Source organism: Cupressus sempervirens, chromosome 3, assembly GCF_028749045.1.
Source record: "Cupressus sempervirens isolate cs-2001-9-10 chromosome 3, ASM2874904v1, whole genome shotgun sequence".
Lineage (NCBI taxonomy): Eukaryota > Viridiplantae > Streptophyta > Pinopsida > Cupressales > Cupressaceae > Cupressus > Cupressus sempervirens.
The window spans coordinates 1,103,337,731-1,103,355,801 of NC_143120.1; positions in this window are offsets into that span (position 1 = coordinate 1,103,337,731).

The following is an 18,071-nucleotide window of genomic DNA, read 5'->3' on the forward strand; positions in this document are numbered from 1 at the left end:
TCATAATGATTCATTGAACTGATTATTATCTTTTTTAATAGAATTATTTAATAATATTTTTTATGATATTGGAATGTAGGTACATCATGAAGAGTAGCCATGCATGAAGATAAAAAACTAAACAAGGAGCAGAATGAAGAAAATCTATTCTATTTTTAACATATGATTTTTGACACTACAATTTTTGGCACTACTATTTTTGATAGTTGTGTATTGATGTAATAATGAAGAAACACTTGAGATATTGTAAATGTAAACTTGTTGATTTAATTTAAGAAATGAAGATATTTTTACTTAATGTAATTTATGTGGAGGGACCTAAAAAATGATAATTTTTAATACATACTAACACCAAACTTGCACTTTGTCCAATGCCAAAAATTGACGGAGGTTAAAAAAATAATGTTTTTACTTAATAATAACCCTAGTGATACCCTTGTTCTATCCACAAAGAGCCTCCATCATTCACAAACACCCCATACCGAAGAGTCCCCATGCTCTAAGTGTGTTTCAAGGTCAATCTTCCAAGGGTCATAACTCAGAGATCATAGGGGCTATTGGTGAAATGTAAAATGCTATAAGAAGGTCATGCCAAGGCCTACAATAGCCTACCTCATTTCAAAGAGATGACATTCCATTTGGATTCATCACAATGATCTCGCTCGATGCCAAAATTTGAAGTGTACCATAGCTCATCATTGCATAAATTTGAAACCTCTTATCTTGGCATCAAATAGTCATTTTCATTAGCTCTAGATAGGTGGGTGAACCATAGTAACATCCTTGTTCCACCTATGGAGAGCCTCCAACATCCATGGCTACCCCATACCAAAGAGTCTCCAATGTTCTCTAACTGGGTTTTGAGGTTGATCTTCTGTGGGTTGGTACTTAGAGCTCATGGGGCTATTGGTAAAATGTATATTCTAAAAGAAGTTCATTTCAAAGCCTACATTAACCTATCTCATTTCTAAGAGATCACATTCCATTTGAATTTGGCACAATGATCTCACTTGATGCCAAAACTCGCAGTGTGCCTCAGTTCATAGGTCCATCACTGTGTAACTTTGGGACCACTAATCTTGGCATCAAATCATCAGTGCCATTAGCTTTGAATGGGTGGGTAAACCCTAGTAACACCCTTTTTCTAGCCATGGAGATCCTCCATCTTTCACGGCCACCCCATACCAAAAGGTCTCCAAGGTGCTCTAAGTGTGTTTTGAGGTAGATCCTCTAACGGTCATAACTTGAAGCTTGTGGGGGCTATCAATGAAATGTTGAATGTTAAAAGAAGGTCATGATGAGGCCTACAATAACCTATCTCATTTTTGAGAGATCACATTCTATTTGGATTTGGCACAACAATCTTACTCGATGCCAAAATTCATAGTATGCCTTAGTTAATAGGTACATCATTGTGTAACTTTGAAACTGCTGATCTTGGAATCAAATTATCAGTTCTATTAGATCCAAATAGGTGGGTGAACCCTAATAATACCCTTGTTCTAGCCACGAAGAGCTTGTTACAAGCTAACATTTTCATCACACCAAAAGATTGACTTGTTAATGTCTGGTACAACCACTAGACTTATAGAACACATGAGGAAGTTAAGCCATGCCATGAATATTAAAGAAGAATGTTGGTGGTTAGTCCAAAAGTCCCCCAACCTCAACATTACCCAAGGAAATTTGAACCTATGACCAAGCTTTGATACCACTTGTTACAAGCTAGAGTTTCCAATGCACCAAAAGGTTAAGCTGTTAATCCTTAATACAACTGCTAGACTTATAGAACACATGAGGTAGTTAGGCCATGTTATGAATTCCAAAGGGGAAATTTAGTGGTTACTCTAACAGAGCCTCCATTGTTCATGGCCACCCCATACTAAAGAGTCTCTAAGGTTCTCTAAGTGTGTTTGGGTGTGTGAACAATAGTGACATCTTAAGGGATTGTAGCTCGATCATTTCAAATTATACATTGCATCAAAATTTGAAAATAAATGTTGTCAAAATGTTCTTCACAATTTATTGCATTTGAATCCAATATAAAAAAAAATAATCAAAATGAATGATATTCCATAAACATGAACAATACAAATGCTCCATGATAAATTAAACAATATTATATTAAATTAATATGTATATCATTATGCACGGTCTATATTACTTTTATCATTTGCCTCTACTTAACCATTTTTGCAATAGGGAATTTTTTAGTATTCCCTTCTTCCTATTGCAAGCCCTTGAAATATTGTTATTGATGTTAGAGAAAAGAAGGAAAAAGGGGAAAATATCACCATTCTCCACCCAGGGCTCATGTTCCACCTCTTCTAATTTCAGCTGGCCCTATAGCCTCCTCATGTGATTGCTATCAATAACATCCTCCCCTCTAGGGGCACCTGTGTTTGGAATTTACTATTGGTAGCCAAGGCCCCACTCCTCAACCCTTGCCTAGCCAAACCCTTACTAAGGGAAGGAAAAATAAAAGTCTAACCCTTGAGATGGAGCCCAAAAAAAGAATTAAAATGGAAAAGAGGGTGGAGGTTGAATTTGGTGACTTTGATGAGGAAATTTATGGGGGTAGATGAAGGTTGGGAAGAATTTCTAAGACTTGGGGTCAATATAAACAAATGGCTAGTCGCTTTCAAGAAGAGGAGGCTAATGATACTAACTCTGAGGAGAGTGACAAGAATTTGGGGGATAGTATGTATAAGGGGACAGAGGAGATAGATAAACATGTTGAGAAATGGGATGATACCCTTGATGGTACCTATAACTTTGAGGTAGGCAACACTACTAAGGAACTCTCCCCCGACCCAACACATATCTCTTCCACCATCACCCTACCTTCTAAAGTCAACTAGGAGCACCCCAATATCACCAATGCCTCCCCTGACACTATTTCTTCCCCAATTGGTAAAGAGGGCCAAGAGAGCCTGAAGGGCCATGCTAATATTTTTGATGTCTAGGTTAAGTAGAACCCCTTGGAGAATTGTAGCAAGACCCTAATGCTAGAAAGAAAGGAGAATGAACTTGTTACCTGCAAGGAACTTAAGGAGTTGATGGATAGGTACATGGTGGTGGAAGAGGAATTCAACCTTTTGGAGAAGGAGAACCTTGGAAAGGAGGACATAAGCTCCTTTACAGCTTCCTTGTTGATGACTAGGCCAAGGTTCTCATGGATAGGAAGGGAAAGAAAAAGGAGGCTAGCTAATGGCTTTCTAGTTTTTGGGTTTTTTTTGGTACTCTTCTGGTCTATCTCCATCTGTTGTTGATGGTTTTGTTTTTTATGCTAAACTTTTTTATGGGGTGTAGGTGGTACAATGCGATGACCACCTACATGTAGTTTGCTAACGTAAACTCTGCTGGTTTCAAAAGTAGGAATACTAGTAACTCTATATTCTAGTATACTAGTTTTGATATTTTTGATATGAAATGTTAGGGGGACTATTTGGTTTTGTGCGAGTTGCTAGCTAGTTTTGTGTTGGTTTCCAACTAGTTTTTGATGGTTTTTGCACCACTATTGTAAAGGACCAGCCCCCTAGTTTTTGGCTTTTTTTTTATCAAAAATAAAAAAACACAAATAAAGCTCGACAAGCATACCTTTCTCTACACTTCCAAAAGGTTATGCAAGCAAGTTGAACCACATAAATAAATAATTTTCTTATTCAAACAAGCAGCTTACATGATGTATTGCATGTATTGTAACTTATTTCTTATCTCATTATATACCCACTTAAACATAGTGAATAATACCTATCGCAAATTTCCAGAAAGTAATTACCCAACAATCTTATCATTCCCTATAATTCCTTAAAAAAATCAAAATAATAACACATATTAATATGAAAAAAAATGAACCATAATTTATCACATTCTTCTACAAGAAAAAGGCCCAACAATCATGCAATTCTCTACCCTTCAAAAATGTTATCAAAGCATGTTGAATCACATCAACAATATATTTTCATATTCAAATATGTAGCTTAAATGATTAATTGGAGTATATTCTAACTAATAAGTGTGTTTTGTTATCTCATTAGATACCCACTTTAACATAATATATCATACATATTTCAACTTTTCAAAAAGTAAACATTGAATAATCTTATTTTCCCCCACTGTTCCAAATCATGAACACATAGGAATATGAAAAATCACACAAATAAACATAATAGATCCACTAAAAAGAAGATTTTTCTCTCACCCATTACATATTTCAAATAGGAAATAACAATAATAACAATAGATGTTAATCTCCATTCCAAAACACAAAGACCTAGTGCATTTAAACCTTCCCCACTTAACAAAAAGAAAGGAAGGTTAATAAATCATAAATCACAAACCCAAGCATTTTTGAATCACATATCTCAAAAGGAGTTGTTAAAAACATGGAGTCCAATCAAGCATATGGTGAATCAACCCAATTTCCCCATGTCCCATAAACTCCAAGCTTTTGATAGGAATATATGGATACCATCCATTTCCTTGGGGTCCATGGCATAATGCCATGTGTCAACCCATGGTTGGAACAGTCATAGTAAAGTCTTTGAAATCTTGGCATAAAACTTTACCTAAGAAGATGACCCGAGAGGGTGTTTTAATGCATGAGTGTGTAGGTGGAGCCCACACAAACCAATGTGCACAAGAAAATAAAATAAATAAAGAAACCAAAAAATAAAAGGAAATACAAAAAATCAAATAAACTGGGTCAAAAAAAAGCTGACGCTAAGCACTATAAATTGATCTATAATCCTTCACACTTTCGAAGGGTTTTAGTAATGTCAGTCTTTTGCAAGAAGTATTCTTCCCTATGTTAATTGTATAGAAAAAGGGATTTGCTGGTTTCCTCATGCTCTCTAGCACCAAGGCATTCAAACACAAGAAGAAGAACAAGTGCATGATTGGATGCTCTTGGCATCAGCAAAACTCTTAAATTTGTGTAAAATTTTGATATATGTTGAGGGAATTTTGAAACTCTGAAAATGCAATTTTTGTTACTTGTCATTCAAGGAGCGATCTTTCTTTGAGTGATTTTTCAGGGTTCGACATTGCTTGCTAGAAATTTTGAGGTTTTTAGGTGCTTTTTTCCTCTTCTTGTTGAAAATCTCATCTTTGGGGTTGGTCCTTTGGGAAAGCTTTGCTCTATGGCATTTGTGAGAAGTATTTGTGTTCTAGGGCTAGGTATTTTTGTTCTTCAAGTGTTTTAGAGAAAATAGTGAGTTCGAGCAGTGGAGACAAGAGATTTAGTGCAAATCTTTTTAGAAAAAGCTAAGTTTGAGAGGTTAGCATTGGTAAGATTCAGAGTCTGAGTCGCTCTTTAGGGAATATATGAGTTTTGACTGTCGGTCTTGAGAAATATTCTTTTGTGAAGAGTTTAGAGTTTGACTGAGGTTTCCTATAGAGTTTAGATGATTTTCTCTAGAAAGCATTTGAATTTTTTAAATGTTTTGTAGAAAAACTTATGCTTGAAGGGAATTGTGGAGTCTGAGAAGTTCTTTTGAAGATAGATATGAAGATTTTAGAGTTTGAGAGGTGTATTTAAAAAAATCTTTGATCTTTAAGAGCTTTGACACTTTCTATGGGTGAAAAATACTCTTCTTTTAAAGTTCTCTGAAGAGTTTAGAGTTTTCATAGAATTCAAACTTTCAACATTTCCAAGGGAAAAAAATTTCTTGCAAAGGTTTATTCTTTTGTGTTTTTTTACAAATATGAGCCCTTCATTCAATGGTTTATGTTGAGATAAAAAAGCAAGTTCCTTGAATTCAAATAGCAAAGAAAAGCTTCTCCCCTACAAGGAATGTACCGTTGAAGTAGAGCAAAAGGCTAAGCTTCAATTACTGCCAAAAGATTTCAACACTACAACAAATCTCCACCTGAAATCCATAAAGTTGTGATGGATTACAGAGAAATGGACATGGGTGTGTGCATGTGTGCATGTGTGTGTGTTTGTGTGTGTGTGTGTGCGTGTGTGCGCACGCGTGCGTGCGTGTGTGTACATAGACAAATTACACAAATATATATCAAAGTTCATGTGTCCATAGACAAATTATGCAAATATATATCAAAATACATAGATCCATACACAAAATGTGGCTGATCATGCCATCAGAATGTGCATAATATGTTTTTGTCTATAATGTGGCATATGCCATCTTAAAATGTCTCATGCCACATCCTATTACAACTATACTATCCTATGCTACTGGTGGATGATCAAAATGTAGCCTCTTCACTGCACTCGGTGGATCAGATGCCTCCTACATAAACAATAAAGGAAAACCCAAAGTTAAACTACTAATTTAAATGATTATATGTATCTAACATTTAATTATTCAAATACATAATGATCCTTTTTATAGGACATTATATTTATAGTATTAAACATTCATCATAAATAACTCTCTCATCGACCTCCTATGCCAGTCAAGAGTCCTCTCATATGTCCTTGGGAATGCTTGAACCTCATTGATTGTGGCTTATATATGTTCAAGTATGTATGTTAGATAAATCTACAACTTAAACTATAACATTATAATTCATAGCATACTAGATTTATAACATATAATAAATAATTCAAACTACAACTTACCTTTGTTGAATCCTCCTCTAGATATAATGGTTACGAGAGAAAAGATACAAAACTTTGATGTGTAGCCTACTTTATACTAGGTGTTTCCTATGAGATACAAAAGACTAGTTGTTAAGATCACGCAAATAAATTTTGAATTTTTTTATGAAAATAAGGAAAATAACAAATAAATGATACTTATACATATGATGGGGCTCTCGTTGTGAATGGAAATGCTAGAGGGTTGATGAGTTGAATCTACCTAGACTCATTACTAGTAGCCATGCCCTGTACAATAAAGAATGTAATTAAATTTTATTACCACAAATATTTCACAAGAATGCATGGATATTTAATCACTTTAAAAGCACCTAGTTACCATTCCCTTGTCAATGGGTTCTGCCTCAACCCTATACTCTACCCCTCATTGATAGGTGATACCTACAAGAGAAAAAAAAGATTAGAAAACACATATGCTCCAATATCAAATAGAAAAACAATGATAACGCAACATAATGTATCATAGATTTCTCATGGCCAAATGAAATAGACAAGATCATGACATTATCAACCTATCTAAGCTCCTCCTCAGTCATCAATTAAACATGAATGAAGATCATATACATGTATAATTTAGTATGGGTTAAAATTAATCTATTACAAAGATTAACTTTAAATCGCATATGCCATTACAAAAAAATGTATACACGTACTGACATAGAATGATTTCATGCCTTTGCATGCCCCTCCTCTCTAATGTCAGGATATGTAGCCTCTGTACACTTTTCTGGTGTAGCCTTCTCCTCAAATACAAATTGATACTCAAAAATATCATCTATGGGATCTAAACAAATATTCTTGCACATTATGCAAGTATGGGGCACACAAATATGTGATGAGATCATCAATGATGAACTTGCACTAGCATTATCAACAAAGGAGGCAACACTAACCTAACCTATGATAGATCAATATGATACTCAATCTATGGATGGCTCTAATAGTCTAAGATCTAGCCTCTATAATGATATTAGGATGCTATACTAGAGGAGGGGGGGAGACATTAGTAGGGGGGACAAAACTGTTATCTTTCTTCCATCAAGCAAAGGGTCTATTCTAAGGAGCTCCTCCTCCTACACTCATGTTGGGCCTCATGCTCCAATAGTTAACCTTGAGCTGCAACACAAATTTGGCATACAAATTTTTAATGAAATAGAGTGACACCTCTAAATTTCTATGTGGAGGGTGTTGGATACAATTGATTAATTGTGTGTTGTCTTTGATGATACACAAATGTCATATAATTTGACAGTCTATGCATGTCAAGCTCACTTGGTTAGTGGAGATAGTATTCCTAGTCTACTGAGTGATCCTGAGTTTACTCTATATAGAAGGTAGTATCTACCAAGCTCACTTGGGCATTGAAGGAAGTTATGTAGAAAAGAGTGTTAACCAAGCTTACTTGGTTAACAAAGTGAAAGATGAACAGAGTTAATGTTAATTGAGTTTATGCAATAACCAAAGGAATTTTGTAAGTTCACAATGTTAACTGAGCTTTTGTTGGTTAACATAGAAAATCACTTTAGAATTAGTTTCTATCGAGCTGTGTTGGCTACCAAAGGATTTTCTTATTTTGGCATGTAAAGCTTAAATATTTTACCTATTGATTCTAGCTAACTATGGTAATAAATATTGGTTATTCTAATTTGTATTTGAGCTGACTTGACAATCTAGAAGGTATAAGTAAAAGGTCAAGTTGTGATTTCAAAGCATGTGATATGCAAGTTGAATGAGTTGAAATAGATAAAGAGAAAGGAAGCGAACTTGAAGGATAAGTAAGTATCCTTTTGGAGCAAAAAGGTATTATTCAATCAGGAATGATCAAGTATAAACTAGAATAGAGATCTATAATTAGCAATTTAGTTGCATCACAATTAGGTCATTTCACTATTACTCTCTAACCATTATAGTAGTGATCTAAATATCTTAATAGATTTGGTTTGATAGCTATTTTTAAATCCTCTAACAAGTTGGAAATTCCATTTAATTTTTTCAAAACCTCTTACAAGGCCACTCCTAACAAGGTGATTAAATTCTTTAACAAGGTCACACGTAATAGTGTGTTTTGTAACCTTTAACAAAGTTTGCTCCTAATAGGGATCACTTCAGAAGAGTGAAAAACAATAACTAGTTGCATTTTCTGGTTTTTCCAAAATTGGGTTTCCATGTTAAATCTTGGTGTCATATGTGTTCATGTTATTTCTTTTATGCTTGCAAAAAAAATATTGATAACATCTTAAGATCTACTAAGTAATACACACTACATTTACCAAGTTAAAACAATTTCTATATGCTTAACAAGTATCAACAGTAATCAATTTTATCAGTCTAAATTTTATTTGACATCCAAGGGATCTAGGATTTATTTTAGTAGTAATTGATTCACCCCTCCCCTCGTAGTTACTGCTCTTATATTGCCAACAATTTGTATCAAAGCTTTTGGTGCTTGCAAAGAAAGTTTCAAGGACCTAAGCTAAAGATTAGGATGTCTTACAAGAGAGAGATTCTAAAGCTGAACAGAGACAACTTTGTAGCATGGCATGACACTTATGAGGCTTCATTTGGCTACCATCAGTGATTCAGAATACAAATACCTTGATGAAGGATATAAAACTCCCACAATGACATTGTCAATTGAAGATATTGCTAAGAAAAAGAACCATAACATCATGATGATTGATATTCCATCTACTCTTACTTATGATAAATTTGATGAAGTCAAAGATTGTAAAATTTCTTTTGATATGTGGAACAAACTGAAAGAAATTTATGGAGGAGGTGACAATGTAAGAAGAACCAAAGTAGAATGCCTTAGAGGACAATTTGATCAGATGAGAATGAGAGAAGATGAAAACATTACAATATATGTGGAAATAATTAAGGCCAGTGTTAGTGCAATCAAAACATTTGGAGAAGAAATTGAAGAAGAGAATATTGTAAGTAAAATACTTAGAACTTTGATTCCCATTTATGTAATCAAAGTATCTACCATTCAAGAAAAGAGATGTGATCCAAATAACAAGATAGGCTTGGATGCCCTAGTAGGAAGATTAACAATTTTTGAATGAGACAACTTCGACAACTATGTCCTTTCTTCCAAAATATGTGATTCTACATTTGAAGCTAAACTCTCACTCAAAGAAAAAGGAAGGAAAATAAAATATAATCAATTAGAAAGTGAGGAAGAAACTAAAGAAAGTTTTGATAGTGATCTTGAAATTGTTGAAGCTCTACTTGCAAAGAAATATTCTAGGATTAGAGGAAAGTACAAAGGTAAAAAAAATTTAATCTATTTTTTTTTGTGAAGAAATTGGTCATATTGCTGCTAGGTATCTAAATGAAGAAGGAAAGGAAGAGAAGAAAAGAAACAAGTACAAAGGCAAGAAGGAATTCAAATATCACAAATCCTACAAAGATAAAGGCAAGAAAACTTGTTTTATGGCTAAAGATTCTGATAACAGTGAAGATGAAATAGTGTATATTGTTGTGAAAGATGAATTTGATGATGAAGGAGATAAGATGGAATTTGTCTCTCATGTCAGTAAAAATGACACATGAATGATGTTCTCAATATATGACTTGAAAAAAAACTAAGTTTGAACATTTTGAACACTATGATGGAGGTAGTATAAGGTTTGGAAATAATGAACCTTGTTGCATAAAAATAAAGGCCATATCTCATTAACCAATGAACTTATATGTGAAAATGCCTACTGGGTTGAAGGACTAAAACATAATTTACTAAGTGTGTTATAGCTAAACAACATTGGATTCAAGATAGAGTTCATGAATGGAAAGACAAGATTACTAGACAAGTAGGGAAATTTGATTAGATTAGGCAGGAAAACAAAAGGTAACCTATTTTATCTTTACCTTGGTGATTGTTCATGCTTTATTGCTCAAGTAGAAGAATGTTGGCTATTGCATAGAAGACTATGTAATGTAAACTTTGATAATATGGACAAGATAAGAAAACTCAGAAGAGTAAGAGGCCTTCCTAGCTTGAAGAAACCTAATGTTGGATTATGCAAAAACTGCCAAATTAGTAAAATAGGAAAGAGTAGTTTTAAGAGAAAAACCTATCAGTCAAAAGATGTCTTGGAAATTGTGTATACTGATTTATGTGGAACCACTGGAATAAAAACTTATAGTGGAGAAATTTTTTTCATTCTTTTTGTTGATGACTATTGTAGAATGATGAATGTTATGTATCCCAAAGAAAAATTAGAAGCTTTTGAAAAATTCAAATGGTGTCTGGCTAGAGTAGAAAAAGAAATTGGAAAAAGATTGAAATGATTAAGATTGGATAGATGTGATGAACACATTTGAAATAAATTCAACAATTTCTGCATTGAAAGAGGAATCAAAAGACAATTATTAGCCCCTAGTACTCCTGAGCAGAATGGTATAGCTGAAAGAAGAAATAGATCCATAATGGATTGTGCAAGGATACTAATGATTGAGAAGAATGTTAATATCAAATAAAGGAAGGAAGCTATCGACACTGTAGTTCATACTTTGAACTAAGTTTAGTTGAAGGACTCAAACAAAACTCCCTATGAACTATGGTATGGCTACAAACCCAATGTAAATTACTTGAAATTATTTGGTAGCAAATATTATATCTTGAGAATCTAGAAAAGGAAAATTTGATGTAAAACCCAATGAAGGATATTTCTAGGATATTTCTACACAAGTAAAGCATACAAATGCCTAAATTTGTCCACTCACAAAATCGTAGAAAGTGCACATGTGAGAATTGATGAGTTTGTAGAAAAGATTGAAGAAGAAAGAAAAAAGGAGCTAGAAGATTACAAAAGATTTGTTGGCTATGAACTTGATACATTTCCAAACATGTTTGACAAAAATGAGACTTCACATTCTGAGCTCTCCAAGTCTCCATCAGTTACCAAGTTGCAAGAAGTATAGATCAAATCATAGGGACCCGAATCACATTCAAAGACTACCAATTTAGTGCATATTGAGTCTGAGGAACCTAAGCCACAAATAGAAAGACCCAAGCCTAAAGTTGATATTCAAAATGAAGATAGCACAATTCATTCAAAAGTCAAAGAACCTTTATTGGCTAAATATATTAGAAGGCATCATCCACCTGATCATATCATTGGAGGCAAATCAAATGGAACAATGGCAAGAAGAAAACTAAAAGGTACATGTTTGTTTGTTGAATTTGAACCTAGAAGTGTTAAAGATGCACTAAAAAATTAAAGTTGGGTTGAGGCTATGAATGAAAATATAGAATAGATAAAAAAGAATAAAACTTGGACTCTTGTACCTAGGAGCAGAGATAAAAATGAGATTAGAACAAAATGGGTATTCAGAAATAAGCTGAATGAAGATGGAAAAGTATCAAGAAATAAAGAAAGATTGGTATGTAAAGGCTATTCTCAAGAAGAAGGTATTGATTATGGTGAAACTTTTTCCCCTGTTGCAAGATTAGAAGGTGTTAGGACTTTACTAGGTTATGTAGCTCATAATGGATTCAAAGTATACTAGATGGATGTTAAATCTGCATTCTTGAATGGAATTCTTGATGAGGAATTCTACATTGAATAGCCAAAATGTTTTTTTGATCCAAACAAAAAGGACATGGTCTACAAATTACATAAAGCCCTATATTGTCTAAAACAAGCTCCTAAAGCCTAGGATGAAAGATTACATAACTATTTGATACAAATTGGTTTTCAAAGAACAAATGATAATAGTATCCTGTATATCAAGGAAGGACTAGATAAGAAGATTATGTTGGAAAAAATATTTGTGGATGATACTTTATTTATAGGAAACGATGACTTATGCAAAGCATTCTCAGAAAAAATGAATAAGAAATTTGAGATGTCCATGTTTGTTGGAATAATTTTTTTTGTTGGATTAAAAATACAATAGAACAAGAATACCATCTATATCACTCAATCTAAGTATATCAAGAAGATACTCAAGAAATTTAGAATGGAAGATTCAAAACCAATTGGAACCCCCATGTGTACTAGACTTAAGCTTACTAAAGATGATGACTCTAAAGAAATAGATTAGACCTTATATAGATCAATTATTGAGAAATCACAATATGTGGTACATACAAGGCTTGATATTGCCTTAGCAGTTGGGATAGTGGCAAGATTCTTAGTAAACCCCAGAGAAAGCCACATGATGGTAATAAAAAGAATCTTGAGATATCTGAAAGGTATTGAAGACTATGGCTTATGGTACAAACTTGGATCCAACCTTGACCTAAAAGTGTTTACTAATGCTGATTGGGTAGGAAATCTTGACAATAGAAAAAGCACTAGTGGTGGAGCATTATTTCTTGATAAAAGGTTGGTTTCTTGGACAAGCAAGAAGAAAACTACACAGCTCAATCCACAATAGAAATAGAACATGTAGCAACAAAAGTGAATTGCTCTAACATTTTTTGGTTCAAATAGATGTTGGAAGGAATGAAGGTTGAAATCAAAGAGCCAATAGTTATGGATTGTGATAACACCAGTGCAATTAACATATCAAAGAATATAGTGATGCAGTCCAAAAAATAAGCATATTGTTATAAAATATCACTTTGTAAGAGAATTAGTATAGGACAAAGAAATCAAATTGGAATATGTGCATACAAAAGAACAAATTGCAAATATATTCACAAAGCTATTACGTAAGGATGAATTTTTGTATCTAAGAGGTAACCTAGGGGTCATTCCCCTATCTAAAGCTCACTAAATAAAGTTTAGTGATGCATCAACAGGAACTAAGTTGAAATTCAATTAGTTGATGCAGTATTGACAAGGACATATTGCAAATGAATCTATACTCAAGGTGCATTGACACTAATAAGAATTGTCTTTGGCATGTGTTGTCAAAAAGGGAGAAGTTTAGTATCATATATTTTTGAAATTTTGTAGAGGGAGAAGTTAAGTAGTTCCTTCACAAAGGGAGAGAATTTTTTTGTATCAAATAAATAAGGGGAGAAACTTTCTAACAGAGGGAGTCTTTTTTTCAAAACTTCATTGTGCTATGACATGTTTGTTGTCATCAATGCCAAAGAGGGAGATTGTTGGATATAATTGATTAATTGTGTGTTTTCTTTGATAATACAAAAATGTCATATCAGTTGATAGTTTATGCATGTTGAGCTCACTTGGTTAGTGAAGACATTTTTCCTAGTCTACCGAATAGTCCTATGTTTACTCTATATGGAAGGCAATATCTACCAAGCTCACTTGGGCATCAAAGGAAGTTATGCAAAAAAGAGTGTTAATTGAGCTTACTTAGTTAACAAGGGAAAGTTGAATAGAGTTAGTATTAACCAAGTTAACTCAGTTACCAAAGGAATTTCATAAGTTTACAGTGTTAACTGAGCTTCTATTGGTTAACATAAGAAATCACTTCAGAATCAATTTCTACTAAGCTGGGTCAGCTACCAAAGGATTTTCTTATTTTGCGATCTAAAGCTTAAATATTTTACCTATTGGTTCTAGCCAACTATGGTAATGAATGTTAGTTATTCTAATTTCTATTTTACCTGACTTGATAATCTAGAAGGTATAAGTAAAAGGTCAAGTTGTGATTTCACAGTGTGTGATATGCAAGTTGAATGAGTTAAAATAGATAAAGAGAAACGAAGTGTACTTGAAGGATAAGCAAGTATCCTTGTGGAGCAGAAAAGTATTATTTGATCAAGATGGATCAGGTATGAACTAGAATAGAGATCTATAATCAATAATTCAGTTACATCACAATCAGGTCATTTCATTGTTACTCTCTAAGCATTGTAGTGATGATCTAAAATCTCTTAACAGAGTTGGTTTGATAGCCATTTGTAAATCCTCTAAGAAGGTGGAAATTCCATTGAATTGTTTCAAGACCTCTTGCAAGGCAACTCCTAATAGGGTGATTAAATCCTTTAATAGGGTCACACATAACAATGTATTTTGTAACCTTTAATAGGGTTGGCTCCTAACATGGCTTACTTCAGAAGAGTGAAAAATATTAACTAGTTGCATTTGGTGGTTTTTCCCAAATTGGTTTCCATGCTAAATCCTGGTGTCATATGTGATCATGTTATTTATTTTAGGCTTACAAGAGAATTACTGATAACATCTTAAGATTTTCTAAGTAATACACACTCTACATTTACCAAGTTACAACAATTTTTGTATGCTTATCAAGTATTAACAGTAATCAATTTTATCAGTTTGAGTTTTATTTGACATCCAAGGGATCTAGAATTTATTTTTGTAGTAACTAATTCACCACTCCCCTCTCAGTTACTCCTCTTATATTTCCAATAAAGGTGTGTCGAAAACCATTCAGTAATGATCCCAAAAATTTACACACATAGCCTCATTTTTGGACCATTTAATTGATAATTCAAGCTTTGTGCATTCTACTAGTTTACTAGTTTTGGGTCCACAAAAAGGCTAACTATATCACCTTTAGTTATATTTAGGGTCATGACCTCATTATAATTCAACCCATCATCAAAGATGGCATACATTTGCTCAAGCTAGTTAAGAGAAACATTATTTTCATTGGTAAGTGTTTCAATATTATCCATTTTAACATGGATAACATGGGAGCCAATATAGGTATATTGTTATATGTAGTTTTCAAAACCCTCAATTCGACAATATTTTCAAATATCAAAGTTTCAATTTGAGGATGGTCTTAATGGGGTAGGGGATCATTTGGTGGATGATTTTGGGGGGTATTAGATTTTTTGGTGGAGGGTTATGAGGAACATTCTTTCCTATCTCAGTATCATCATTCGGGTTAGCCATACTTGTTAATTTGCAAAAAAATTGATTTTGATTTTAAAAAAAACCTAAATTTCTATAGTTTCTATTAAAAAACCTAATTTAAAAAAAATTATATTTAAAATAACTAATTAAAATTAATATTCATTGAAATAAGAAAAAAAACACTAAAAAATTACCTGTATCTGATACCCATTCCAAAATCTGATACATAAAATGGAGCACAACTAAACAAACCAAATTTGACATACAATTTTTAATGAAATAGAATGACACTTCTAAATTGTTGTGTGGAGGGTTGTCAAAAACCATCCACCAATGATGACAAAAGTTCGCATGCATAACCTCATTTGTGCACCATTTAATTGATAATTTGGGCTTTACGTGTTCTATTGGTTTACTAGTTTTTGGGTCTGCAAAAAGGTTAACTATATCATCTTTAGTTATAGTTAGGGCTGCAACCTCATCATAGTCCAACCCATCATCAAATATTGCATTCATTTGTTGGAATTAACAAGTGGGAAGATTTACTTATGAGAGGGCACGGTGGGGGTGAATTAGAAGTAACTAAATTTAACCTTTTTCAAATCCTTTTAACTGAAAACATTCAGATGCATCTAATTCATCTAATAAACATAACAGTAAAAGACATGCATGAAAATAGATAACACACAAATTTGGTAACCTAGAAACCCTCCAAATTGAGAAGGTAAAACTGGGGTGGGGATGGCACCCAAAAAATATCGCTGCAACAATATGCAACTTGTTCAAGGTTACAAAGTTTGACCACTTCCAATGGTCTAACTTGTGGAAGGCATGTCCTATTAAAGACTTTACACCTTGTTAAAAGTGATCTGGTTAAAGTATTTCACTACCTTGCTAAAAGCAGGCCCGGTTAAAGGACTTTTATACATTCACTTGGAATGCCACCTTGTGAAAGGATTTACAAATAGCTGCTAGGCCAACCTAAGTCCATAGGATTTCCATATCTAATACAATTGCTAAAGAGTATTAGAAATTCTTGACCTGATAAGTTGCAATCCTCTATTACTTATTACAAATCCTTGTTCTTCTCTGTTTACTCTAATCCTTGCTTGATCTTATATGTCACTCTTCAAAGTTCTGATATTTTGTTCTTGATTAACTGGATTATGCAATGCTGCTCTATTGTTCACTAAGTCTTTTCACCTTCTACATTTTTCTATAATTCACCCATACACTTCTCTCACATGCACATCCTCTCTCTTGCATAATGGGGCTTCATCCTCTTTTTAAAGATTTTGAAGACTTAGGGTTAGGTATGAATCTATGATCAATATTAAATCTTCATTTCCCACTCATTTTTTGCACTTTTCCTATTGGTTGCATGCCTTCTCTATTTTTATTATTGGCTACATGCTGATTATATAGGTAATGGAAAAGATTTGATCTTATCTTCAAGATACTTCAAGGTTTATCTTATGTCAGCTCCAAAAATGGTTTACATCTAAGTTTGTGAAGACACAAACTCATATGCTGATTCTATGTTACTCGGCACTAACTAGTTGTTGATGCTTGAAACATATAGAAAAATTGGCTCACTCAGCTCCTATAGCAATTCTATCTCTCTTGACACTTATAAATTTTCTATTTCACTTGGCATCTATACTATGCTTGGAACCTATAGTGACTCAGCATCACTTATCACTTGACACTTGAACTTCACTCGTCACCTATTGAATTCTCTGGCTCGATGCATACTGTAGCTCGACATTAACTAAAGAATTGGTTAATTGTCTTGACACTCAAATGTCAAAACCAATCTAGGACCAACAATCTCCCCCTTTAACAAGAGTGAAAAAACACTTAACCTAAACATTATGAATCTAATCTATACGAGTATACTATATATTATGTTCGACATATATACAAAACTTCAAAAACTTGTTAAAAATTTTGTATACCTCAAAATCTTGTAACTCCCCCTAAGCTGATGTGCCATTTCCATTTCCATAACCAAAATTCTTGTGCTAAATGTGTCTCATGTTGATGTATCTGATACTCTTTTCCTTGTCTACACTCTATATCTATTTGTACCCTATTTCTACTTCCTATACTTTGCATGTATTTCCCTTTCACATCCTTTTGCAGTTTTGTATCCTTTTGACTTTATTACTTCCTCAAAATGTGAATGTGAATATCTCCCCCTTTGGATATTCTTCATTACTTGCATCAAAGAATGTATTATGTAACCATTCTTATTTATGTCTCCCCTAAAACATTATATCTCCCCATTCTTATTAAATGCAAATGAATTATCTCCCCTTTTTGACACTTATGTCAAGGAGTTCTAAGAATGAATAGAGTACTTTGCCAAAAATGTTTTATTTACCTCCATAATCATCTTGAGAGAAGCATTCCAATTATCTAAAGAAATCTCCAATGACTTGTGTTGGATGGTTGTCTTGTTGCAAGCTGAACAAGGCCTTCTAAAGTAGAAAGATTAGGATGTTTCTTTAGGGCATTTTTTGCATAGGCTTGTTCCTTATGGAGTACATCCAAATGTGGGGTAATAGAAGATTTAATTTTCATCAATTTGGCCTTGATATTGGCCTTTTCGAATGTCAATACAACTAATCCTTTTTGTGTGTGAAGTGTACTTGCAAAATGCTTCTCACTCTGACCTAGATCTTTGG